Here is a 12,603-nt window from a genome sequence, read left to right as displayed (position 1 = left end):
TTCTCCGTCTTCTTTGACCTTTCTAATTTTCTTTCATCAAGCTGAAAAAAGAGCAGGTTAAAAAAAAAATTCAGAATATCTGTTGGCAGTAACTTAAAACAACTGAATGGCACATGCCCTAGCATCAAGACAAACTAATTTGGGATATTATGCATCCTAACGAGGATGGATATGAATACCAATAGCTTCAACTTCATTGAAGTTTCCATTTAGATTTCCCCTCCCTCTTACTTTCTAAACTGAAAAAGTGGAATGAAATGAATTTCCTGAGGATGACTTCCCTTTGAATTTATTTAAACTGTGAAAGACCAGGAAGGATGCAATCTGTAATGGGAAAGAAGCCATCGCTTGGGTATCACAAAACTTAAATCCAGAAATACCAACTAACATATGCTACTGCCAAGATCCTTTGCAAGATCATAGGCAAAGAAAATAAAGCCATCTACTAAATATAATTGGGATAAAGTGAAAGGTCAGAAAAGGGAACTTGTGGAAAGCAGCTTCATTGGAAGCCTGCTGTTCTGCTTTTCTCCCTCTTCTATACCTAAGAAATGCTTGAATCATTGGTTCACTAGCAAAAGCAAGTTGTCAGCATTCTCCACATGGCAGAAAAGAAAATAAACCTTACTCGTTTAATGCATAAGAATCTTAAATAATAAATGAATCTGGGCTTACTTTTATTTTTCAGCCTTTCCCAGTCCTTTCCTGATATGCTCAGAAATGTTCATACTACCCAGAGGACTTATGAGCACTAAAGTATTCATGCAGCACCAAAATTAGAGAAAGCTGACACTTTTATAGGTTAAGCAAGTCCTATATTAGTTCTTCCCCTTTGTGATGTTTTCTGTTCAATATTCCTAGAAAAACTTAAAAGGAAAATAGTTCTTTCATTTGTCAAGAAAACAGGAACTTAAAGCACTGATCCTTTCTGATTTCATTAATTAACAACCATTTTCTGCCTTAGATATTAGCATTTACCTGACAAATGACAAAGAGATATATATGATTTAGGATAGCATCTGGTCAGGATACATCCCTTTACGTACATTCTGCAACATTCCATTTTAAGATGAAGTTCCCATGTAAACAAATCAATGTATGTCATTCACAGATAAACTAGGGAGTAACTGTAAAAGCACACAGCTGTCATTTATTAACTGGGATTATACCAAGAAACTAATAATAATCCAAGCCCTAGAACTTGCTAGAGGTTAAACTCAGCAGTATTTTATGTTAAGCAGCAAAGTTACTACATGACATTTCACATGCTGAAATAACATATATCATTTATACAGGAATAAAAATGCACCTTACTGCCACAACTGGTCCACTGTCAAGATGTTGAAGAAAAGGGGCAGCTCCTCTGGAAGAGGTGGACAGCTATATAAATTTGATTAATAAACAAATGCTTAATCATTTACAAGGAGAAGAATTGATTGGTTTAATTTTGTAATAAAAATTACTTTATATTCTTCATTAAACACATCTAGTTTTGATTTCAAGTACTGTAAGTTTTCTCCACTCAGAAGGAAGTACTGAGCCAAACTTGTTTCAATGCCTCTGGAAAATATCTTGAAATTAAATATGACCATTTTAAGGTCTACCTGATCTATACCAAAATACTGCTTAAAACAAATGGTCTCAGCTTACAGAATATAGAACACACTGCATAACTAATTTATGAAACTTAATAGCAGAAAATGTGATGGCCTTTAGAAAATTAGAAAAATCCATAGGGGGAAAGATCTATCAAAAGTTACTGACAGTGATGGATGAATGGACAAAACCTCCATATTCAGTTATGCTACAAAATGCCAAATGCAGGAAGCAATAGCAAGGAGCAGCTTATGAGTTAAACCATTATAGCCTGAAATATTTGTGAAAGAACAACTTTTCAAGAATAAAAGTTATCACACTTTTCAATACAACCTACTATACTTCTTAAGAAATAATTAAACATTTATCATCATGTTAAAAATGAATGTTGCTCAAAGCAACCATGTCCTTCAGTATTTTTTGTAACAAAGTTCAATGATGAATCCCAGTTGATTCCAATTACTATCCCTTTATCAATTAATATTGATCAGATTTCATGAATTGGGATTCATGAGTCCTGTCCCTACTGTTTTTGGATGGCTGCAACCTTCTGCATTTAGCAAAACACTGCAAGCTGCAGTGCCTGGAAGAAAATATTTTAATTTTTTCACCTTGGAATAATTACAAATTTGGGGCTTTTTCTAACAATTGCTTCTAACCAAGCAATCATTATTTCTAATGATGAAGAACCAATTTCAAAAAGGTGGTGGGGTGAGGATTAAACACTGTGAGAAGTTAAAGATATGATAACAAACCAAATTCCACTCCAGTCTCTTACCTTCTCACTTGTCAGAAGACTGAAGTTTTTCTCTATCCTATGCTTGAATGCTTGTTGCTAAACAGATTAAATGCGACAAAGCTAATTTCTTGAAAAGAGCCCATTTCTGGTCCTCCAGTTCTACTAGCTTTTCCATTAGGTTTATTGCAACTTTCTCTTTTTATAATCCCTAAGTATGCTTCTCAGAAGTCTCAGAATAAGCACTTAGAATATTATAATTTCAGTATATTGGAGAATGCCAAGTTGGAGAAGGCTGATTTAATGCTTGCTTCAAATGTTGAATGATAAAATACATATTTATTTTTGAAATGCTGTATATTGATCTGACAGGTCTGTTTTATTAGTTTGAGACAACCCAAATAAAAATTTTGCTTAGTTATTGATGCTTGCTTTATTCTGCAAGTTTATTTACTATTTTTTGTACTGTATTGATTATTGACAGTAAGCTGTTTTGAATATAAGAAAGGTGGCAAATGAATAGCTATTTTTGCCCTAATCATCATAATTTAACAATTATTTCTTCTCTCCCCCAAAACTTGGGAATTGTACTTTTAAATGGGAATGTTCACTCTAATGCAGAATTTAAATACATTTCCAAATTACAGTTTTCAGAATTCTCAGGAATGGCTGGCCAGCAAAAAGAGTTATCCCACATATTAGGCATTTAGTGACAGTTCAAAGTTACAACGGCATTGAAAAATGTGACTTATGACCCCTTTTCACCCGGATGACCTTTCCAGCATCCCCAAGATCACGTGATCAAAATTCAGACACTTGGCAACTGATTCATATTTATGACCGTTGCTGTGTCCCAGGGTCACATGATCACCTTTTGCAACCTTCTGACAAGCAAAGTCAATGGGGAAAGCCAGATTCACTTAACAACTGGGTTACTAATTTATCAACTGCAGCAATTCACTTAACAACTGTGGTAAGAAAGGTCGTAAAATGGGGCAAAACTCACTTAACAACAGAAATGTTATGTTCAGTTGTGGTTGTAAGTCAAGGAGCACCTGTATTTAAGCAAACTAATCCAGGATGGTAGCAGTCAAAGATACATGCTGGTATCTTAATTATAATAAGCGTAACATTAAATTTGCTTTCCTATCCAATCTTCAGCTATCTTATTATTACTTTGCTATTGGTCTTTGTCTTCCTTGACCGTTATCTGTATTTGGAATTTACTCCACAACAGTATTTCAATATATTTCTTTGCTGCAGTCTTCCTAAAAGATAGGCAACCTTATATAATCCTTCCCTTTTGAATCAAAACATGTCCATTGTTCTTCATCTTTCAAGGATGAACAAGAGTCTTCAAAGGTCTGCATTAGCAATTAAATACCTTATCTGAATAGAGAACTGGAATTCTTAGCTTTTCCTATTTTGATTAAAATTGTTGCCATGGTGAGGAGCTCACTGTATTCTGAAAAAAAAAGGTGATCTAACCTGATGGATAGGATGGAAAGTAGATTTGGGTGCTATCACACTGACCTTTGAAGAGAAAATGCTACCATTTTGCCAGTGCTGAAATTTAATTTCATAATCCAGACGTTGAATATATTTGGATGCAAAGATTCCATTTGCCTGCTACACTTCACCACAGCTGTAAAACAAAAGATAATGTATGCTGTCAAGAAGAATGAAATAATGGCAATAGGTAATAGCGTTTGAAATGTTTACAAACCTATAAATAAAAACTGTTCCATTAATATAAATGAATATAATCAAATGCCTACATGATAATTGCTACATGCATAATATTGCACAACCTATCTGTTTTTAGTACATTTTGTTGCAAATTTTATGGGCTACAAAAGCAGCCATCATTCATAGGTATTAATTTCTGCAGTGTAAAATGAACATCCTTTCATATCCTTTCATTAAGAGTTCACCATTCCGTTTTATAAGCACTTACTGGTAAGGATGAGTCTCATTTTTAACCAGCTGGCCATGGATAATGAAAAAGATACAATGTAATCGGATGGCACAACTCTATACCAAGTATAAAACTTCATGATAAAAAAGAAAAACCTATTTTTTCTAGTCAAAATATTAGATAGTATTTACATTAGAGTGATTTAATGGGGGGTGTTCCTCTTTAAGATAACATCTTGGCACCGTCTTCCCCCTGACATTCAACAGGTTCCTATTCTCGTGGCCTTTTGAAAAGACCTGACTTTTCCCACAAGCCACGGTGGACAAGTGGGGTCATGAAGCTGGAATCCAGGAAAGCTGTGATAAGTATTCATGTATATTCTGTGTTTAGGATCTGGGCCTCTTCTGTTTTGTTTTTTAAATGCTTATATTGCTTTTATTCTTTTTATCTTTTTACCCAGGGTTGTATTAAATGAGATGAGCAGCTGTAGCAATATTTTAAATAAGTATTTTTTTTAAAAAAAATATTCTGCTAGAGTAATTGACAGAAAAAGTAAAAATCTACACAGCCTTAGAGGATCTACCTAATTTCAACCCTCATCAGCACTGCAATACAGAGGGGGGGGGAGAATAAGGAGAAGTCCTAGGTAGGCATTATGTTGTAAACATAACTTCCAAACCTTTAACCATCAATTTTTATTGATCATTTGTTGAAAAACTTTGATAAACAAATGTGGACAAATGGCACACATCAACAAATAATTGTTGAAATACCGGTGCACACTTTTCTTTTCCAGTGGTATATATGCAAATAATCAAAGTCCACAAGTCTTGTGTTCCTTAATACTGGAATGCATTAAGAAGTACAGAGGCATCTTCAACATACAGTGATTGATCTGGTTGTTCTATTAAAACTTCTGTTGTTCTCAGCATAACACCTGCATAAGTTGAATACAATGTCAAGAATATTTTTTAATTAATTTTAAGTTTGTAAGTTTTAAAAACAGTTCTTTCCAAATAAAATTGATCCAAAGCAATCATGCTGTGAGAAGCTCGGTTTATACCTTAGCATATTCTTAACTTGGACAAACAGGTCAAAATTAGTACAAGTCTTTTTTGTTTGTTTGTTTGTTTGTTTGTTGCGAGTTTTCTTCTTCATTCATTTTCCTTTGAGGAATTCATTCACTTTACTAAAAAAAAAAGTTTAAAAGGAAGAACGGACACTAGTTGTTTGTTCATTAGTTGCTATGGTGATATAGACAGAATATTTATTTTTTACTTGCTGTATTGACTAGTCTGAGCAAATAGACTGAGAAAAAAAAACTGTTTGCAGGAGCTCCATCAACATTAGGTATATCTGCAGTGATGACAACAAGAATTAGTAGGGGAAAACATATATTCATATGCATATAAAGGAGGAGCCATGCATATTACACCTTTTTTAAAGTAACATGCCAGGGTGGTCAAATTAAATAGTATCACTACAATTGATGGTATTTACTATTTACTTCGAATACTTCTAAGCCACCTGTTATTCTATCAGTCTTTGACAATGTTTAACAGAATGTGTGCATCTGTGAGTGAAAGCTGTGTAGGTGTGTGTTTCTACACAATTAATGACCACGAGGGAAAAAAAAGTGTTGTTATGAGATATCACATGTCAAGTTCTGCCTATCTGAAATAGTGTATAAGAAACATTCACACAAGATGTATGGAACAGACAGTGATTGCTGATCAGTTCAGATCTTGAGATAACAAACTTTCATAAATGGCTTACAAGAAATAATAAACCATTATTAGCCTATCAATAAAATTTTATTTGGAACCTCTGTTTACAGGATTACATTTCAGATTGCTGGCAAAACAACTATGTAACTGTTAATTGTGGAACTGCTATAAGATCATATTTGTTTTGAAAACATTGTACTGAGAGTTATTCTGCTCTAAAGCTACATTTAAGGAATTTGTCATGCTAAAGACAGACTGATTTTGCTAATGACGTGGGTGTATAGCAGAGATTCTGCTTGGCTATTAAGATCTAGTGGCATATCCTCCAGAGAGTTACATTTGCTAGTGATTTGTTGTATTCTGATCCAAGACAGAGCATTTACAATGCACATAGTTCTGTATGGAATTCTCTCCTTGATCTGGTGTAACTGATCAAATGACTTCACTGGAATTGGAAAGATTTTGTTTATTTGATTGATTTTCACCTTTTTGGTTAAATTTAAAAAGTGCTGGGGTGAGAGATAGGAACAAGAATTCTCTTTCCCACACTTTAAATTACTTACTCAATTAATTGAAAATTTGAGTTCTGAAATCCAGCAATTTAAATTTTGTGACTGGAACACAGGAATTAACAAACAATAAAGAGAAAACTATGAACCACATGCAGTCTATAGCCTCAGAATTGCCAACTGATTTGTTCAAATTTTCAGCAGTAACTGCTTTAAAATTAAATGATGTTAACTGTTTTATTAATTCAATTGCATCTCCAGTTTGAACTTTTTTAAAAAAAAAAAACCCAAGAAATTGCAGTATATAACATTTATAAACAAACAAACAATTAAATGAAGCATTGTAGCACTCAATTGTGAGCAATTAAGTCTGTTGTGCTTTTTATTTAAACACCAATTAAAGCTGTTACTATTCAAGCAAGTTTTTAATGGAGATTAGTTTTTTTTTACTTTTTTGTTGTGGATACATGCATTGGAACTGTTCAGGTTTCTTCAAACAATGCTTTTCTTTCTCATAAAATTATTACCATACTTAGTTTTATTTCTGCCCTTTTTTTACCTTTGGTCTGTTTTCCTTGGTTTCAAGTATCCATAATAATTGCTGATTCTACTATACTTCAATACTTCTATCATTGTTAGCATGACACCCTTAATTACTTAACTGACTTTGGATTAACATCTGTGTTCTGCTATGTTGTCACTTGAAATGAATGGCAATAATATTATGATTAATTTGGTCATCATGAATAGAATTCTGGGAACTCGTTTCAATATCCTAAAACATAAGATAAGATAAGATAAGATAAGATAAGATAAGATAAGATAAGGTAAGGTAAGGTAAGGTAAGGTAAGGTAAGGTAAGGTAAGGTAAGGTAAGGTAAGGTAAGGTAAGGTAACGTAACGTAATGTAACGTAACGTAACATAACATGCAAAATGAACACATTTTCTGAGTTCATTTTCAGGATTATTTCTAATTAGAGAAATAAGCCAATTTGATATACTGTATTAATAGTATGCAATTGAGATTCTTTTACAATGGAAAATGTCTGAACTGACTGATCAAAAATTAAAAATGTGTGCAATTCAGTTCTATGTATTTATGAAAGTAATGCTATGATAAGACAGAAAGAGATATAATTTTCAGTTTGAAATGCAAAAAAGACAGTTTTTTAATTTGGATAAATTAAATATCATATTACAAAACTGAACTTCCATCTATTTTGAGAAGTGCCAGATAGCCCACATGTGCTACATTCCGAAAAGTTATATATGATATAATATTTATTTGTTGTTCTCCTGTAACTTTGGGAGCAATTTAGGTAAAGTTAACTTGAAAATCACATAGCAAGACCTTTAAAAAAATTATTGATGAAGCACTTAATTTAAATTTTGTACACAATCTTACAAAGTAGTTGATGAGGAAGGGCTTTAAGTTAGAATAGATGCTTATATGCAAAGATTCCAGTATCTATGCTTATCATTTCCATGTATGGCTGAAACAAATCTGACCTGAGAAATTAAACAGCTATTGTTAACATTATAAACAATACTAACATCAAGTGACTAATGGTCCAATCAAGTATAAGTACTTCCTGGATCTGTTTCAATTCTCTCCCAAAATATTAGTCAAATTTGAAAGAAATTCTTGTATGATTAATAACAATTAATGGAGTGCAGTTTGTTTTGGTGCAGTTGAATCAGTTTCTGATTCCTGCTGACTGTAGAGACCTTTCAAAGTAGTTTTTCTCAACCTTGACAACTTTAAGAATTCTGGAGCTCAACTCTAAGCATCTTAAAAGTTACCAAGGCTGAGAAATACTGTGCTAGAGCATATAGTGTACACAAAGCTATAGAGCAAGGCTGTGTACAGCATTATTGGTCGAAACTTGTGTCACTTCTGAAGCAGAATCCCTACCTCCTCAGTATGCCCATCTAAAAATACAAGAGCCTGAATCTAGTCCAGATAAATAAAGTTGTTGTTGTTAATTGCAAAGTTGTGTCCGACCCATCGCAACCCCATGGACAACATTGCTCCAGGACTTCCTGTCCTCTACCATCTTCTGGAGTCCATTTAAGCTCACACCTACTGCTTCAGTGACTCCATCCCAGCCCAGTAGGATTATCTAAAATGAGTTGAAATAAACAGGATCAATTATGTCTTCAATGTTCCACATTTGGATTCTGCCAGCGTGCATAGGGGATGAAACTGGGCAAGACTGCATATTCATAAACTAACGCAGTTAAAATGTGGGTGGATTTTAGCATGCTCATATTTTATTTAAACAACATTAACTTAACATTTATAGTTTCAACAGCGATTTTATTTTTTTTAACCGAAGATGTATTAAAGGTTGCCAACTTAAGTTTGCAACCCAAATGTAAAAATATATTCTTTAAAAAAAAAATTTATGTGGTACATAAAGAGTCAACTGAAAATGTCTGCATTCCACTAAGCAGCATCAAATGTGTAATTATATAAACAATTCCATGTGTTCCTACAGTTTGTATCAACATATTTCTAACCAAAGAACAGCAATACAAAAGAAATTTAAAAAAAACATTAAACTGAGCCATAGAAATTTAATAACTTCCATGTTATTTCTGAGTCTGCATCTTAAATATATCATGCTACACTTGGCCTCAATGTACCAAACTACTGAAGGAGACTTCATTAGCATTTGGACTCCAGGTTTTACAGACTCAATATATGAAGCACTTTGATTTTTAAAGGAAAAAAAAAAGTGTTTTTCAGCATGCAGTGGCTTCTTAAAGCAGCTGCAGATTGCATAGCTGTCTTCTGCAGGCTGTAGCATGATCTCTGGAAACAACATATCAGGTTGAAAGGAACAATGATTAGGGTTACCTGTGCATCTCCACTCATTCTAAAGCCGCTTTGGTGACCAAACAGAGCTCTGGAATTAAAAAGCAAGAAGAGAATAATAAACAGAAGAAAAACAGCAGCCCAATCTGGGGAAATATAAAGTATAAGAAAGAAACTCAAAATAACCATGCTTTGATTTAGTCTGATATAAGACCAGGCACAGATGACTTCTGACAGGCTTTCAAGAGTCTTCTACCCTACCTTACAACACAAAAGAACATACCTATGATCCCTGCTACTTCTGTTTCTTCATCTTGCCTATCTCAAAGGGCTAACAACTTTTCCCCCTTCTAATTCAACCTTCTACAATAGACTCATACAACTAGAATTTTTAAGGAACTGGAGGGATGTTGTCAAATTCAGCAGAGTGTGACTTCTATTGTTTCCTGAATCACACAATGCATTCTGTGGCATACTGTTTCAGTTCAATGGTATATGCATCCCTAGAACAGATTGATGGATGGTGCCTCTTCTGGTCATTGTAAATATTTTTTTAAAAAAAAGTATTCAGAAAGAAGGCCAGTGGTGGCATCCCCTAAGCTTTGGCACCTTAAGCAGGTACCAACTCAAAGTTGATATAAAGTCAATCTTGGTGACATATGAAGGTGCTCACTTTAAAGATGGCTAGGCTCAGGATCCAAACTTGATTCAATTTTGGAGGTTGTCTTGATCTGAAGCAGCCATTTAAAATAATGCAGACTTGGACTCCTGTTTTAAAATGGCATCAGTTCTCATGAAGACTGAAGGCTTGGGATGAAAAGTCACAATCCTCCTTTTTTATGTTAATTTCTGAAATTAATCTTTGGACATTATCTAAATATATTAGAGCTTTTTTTGCACATGTAATTATTTTCACATGTAACATCACTTCCATGCATTTCTTCATGCAATAAAATCACAGTGAAAAAAAACCATCACTTGTGTTTCACAGTTAAGATTTTCCTTCTGAAAGAAAATGGTATTTTCTCTAAACCAATATTAATTTATACTGCAACAGAAATAAGGGGGAATTCTCTGCCTTCCTGTTAATAAATGGATATATACATTTTTAAATAAGTTTGGAGACTATTATATGGTGACAGATTTTGATGGATAATGGACTATTATTTTTAACAAGAAAAAAGTTTATGTTTGGCAATAAATCCTTATGATTTTTCAAGCTTATAAAGCAGTTAACTTCTATATATAAATCCAAGAAAATACTATAGTGTGGTATAGCATTTTCATTGAATACAATGTATTTTAGAAATACTTGTACCAAAATGTTTGTCCAACAATGTTCACAGAAGTATTAAATAATTTTGCAATGATAATTATGCAAGGATCACAAGTTGGTGCTATAAACTGGGATGTCTATCTACTAACCATCCCTTCCCCTCACTTCAGCTCACCTAGTAACCTGTTAATCCAAACTATAGTATGTCTCATGGAGATACCAAGAAAATTCCAGAAAGCTGAGGGAAAAACAAATTGCTGCATGTATCTCAAGCACATGAGCCAAGCAGTCTATGAAATAAATATCAAGATGATGGATAATTAATATTCAAGATCCTTAGATAATCCTAAAAGAAAAGGTCATTTTTTCTGGGTCCATGAAGACGTGAGGTCCCTTTAAAGAGGACAAAATGAAATAAAGCATTGTGAATGATTTAGCATTTTGGAGTATCGCATGAAAGCTGTATTTGAAAAATGTATTTTTCTGTAAAATGCCAAGACAGGAAGAAAGGTTTACTGGCTGATTGACAAGTCTCTGTTCAAAGCCAAGGGCATATTCATCAGGGGCATTCTTAACATATAGTGCTTTATGGCAGAGATACTGAATCATACATTTTCCACTGCCAGCAAATGTCATCACATTTGGGGAAACAAAACAAAACCTGCAGATTGCTTTGTTTTTAATAGCAACCTATATATTGGCAGGAACATTTTACTAAGTCAGACCTCTATATGTCTATTTTTTGTAGATACTGTAAAATAGATGGGCTTCACTTTTTAAAAGGTTAATTTCCCCTCAATCTATAGACTCCCTCTTATTATCCATCCCTTTTCTCATCAGTCTAAAATTGGGCAAGCAAAATGTGCAGAAAAAGGGGCAGCTATGCCAACAAATGTAATCTCATTTTAAAAAAATAATCTGAATTCAGCAAAATATCAAAACAAGTTCAGGAAGAATATTAGACAATGCAACTGCCTCATTTGCACTATCTGCTGTGGCTTGGTGAAGCACAAAGTTATAGTATATTTGTGTAAGCCAAAATATCAGATCCAAATTAAGATCCAGAGCTACATAAATTGGTACTGAAGTACATGATGCATGGTCCTCATTCCAACAGGAACTCGGTGTGTTGGTAAAATAGTACATGCAGTAAGAGATACTGAAAGGCATTCAACAAGCATATCTGCTATGGTGATGATTCATAACCTATCTACAAGAATGAGTTTTCAGAAACAGGAGGCCATAAAGCAGGATGACAGATTATAACTTCTCAATGGTACCTGATCATGTACCTGTTGAAGGTGTTCAATTGTCATCTCAATGTACAAATATGCTCATTAGTTAAATCTGTTAAACATCAAAGTATATCAAGTATACCATGATAGGCAATTTTTTTTATTGAACAGAGAAGACAAAATCAAACAGTACTTGACAGACAGATATATTGGGCCCTCTGAAACTATTGCATTGATACTTGGATTTCAAATTCATGAGAGAAAGCCAGACATTTTTTTGCCTTTGTGCACCTTCCACAATAGCATCAAGCAGTGCTTTGTTTGTAAGAAAAAAGGTGTCGGAACTCAGCCTCCCTCCCCCCCACCAGGCCATTCCTTGATCCGCAACCTTTCACTCCCCTCCTGAGTTGGACTGCCATGCTAAGGTGGATGGGATGGGGGGGTAGTTGGAGCAGGGGAGAGTGATGGTGAATGGCTCCACTGCCACTGTGCACTGCTGGAGGGGCTTTCTTTAAGCTTCAACCTGCAGATCACCTGCCTGGGCACAGCCGCCCCCTCCTTGTCCTCCGCCAACTCTCCCATGGCTTGCACCATGACCAGTCAGCACAAGCCTCCCCCGCCACTTCCTTCCACCAGTACTTTGTCACCTGTCTCACGGAGAACAGAGAACACAGCAGCCATGCGCAGGAATGCAGAGCAGAGAACAGCACTTGCTTGCTGCCCTGCATTGCCCCACGTCTCCCTTCTGGAACTGGCATCCCCATTTCCTGTCTCTTCTCCTGGT

The 12,603-nt window shown here is 34.6% G+C and overlaps 1 long non-coding RNA gene across 5 annotated transcripts in view; it reads right to left on the bottom strand.

Moving 5' to 3' along the window:
- LOC120306299 overlaps window positions 1-12,603 on the bottom strand; it is a 124,138-nt gene that overhangs the window by 68,599 nt on the left and 42,936 nt on the right. For 2 of the 5 annotated variants that reach the window (XR_005556229.1, XR_005556232.1), the window contains exons 2-5: window positions 9,351-9,399; window positions 5,024-7,261; window positions 3,866-3,977; window positions 1,310-1,380 (exon numbers count right to left, since the gene is read on the bottom strand). This is a non-coding gene — a long non-coding RNA (uncharacterized LOC120306299). The remainder of the gene's footprint in view (window positions 1-1,309; window positions 1,381-3,865; window positions 3,978-5,023; window positions 7,262-9,350; window positions 9,400-12,603) is intronic. The other 3 variants (XR_005556231.1, XR_005556230.1, XR_005556233.1) reach the window with 3 other exon arrangements.

This window comes from Crotalus tigris, unplaced genomic scaffold, assembly GCF_016545835.1.
Source record: "Crotalus tigris isolate CLP2741 ecotype Arizona unplaced genomic scaffold, ASM1654583v1 scf7180000017731.4096049, whole genome shotgun sequence".
NCBI lineage: Eukaryota > Metazoa > Chordata > Lepidosauria > Squamata > Viperidae > Crotalus > Crotalus tigris.
The sequence above is the reverse complement of the archived record's forward strand: the minus strand, read 5'-3'. Positions and strand labels throughout refer to the sequence as shown.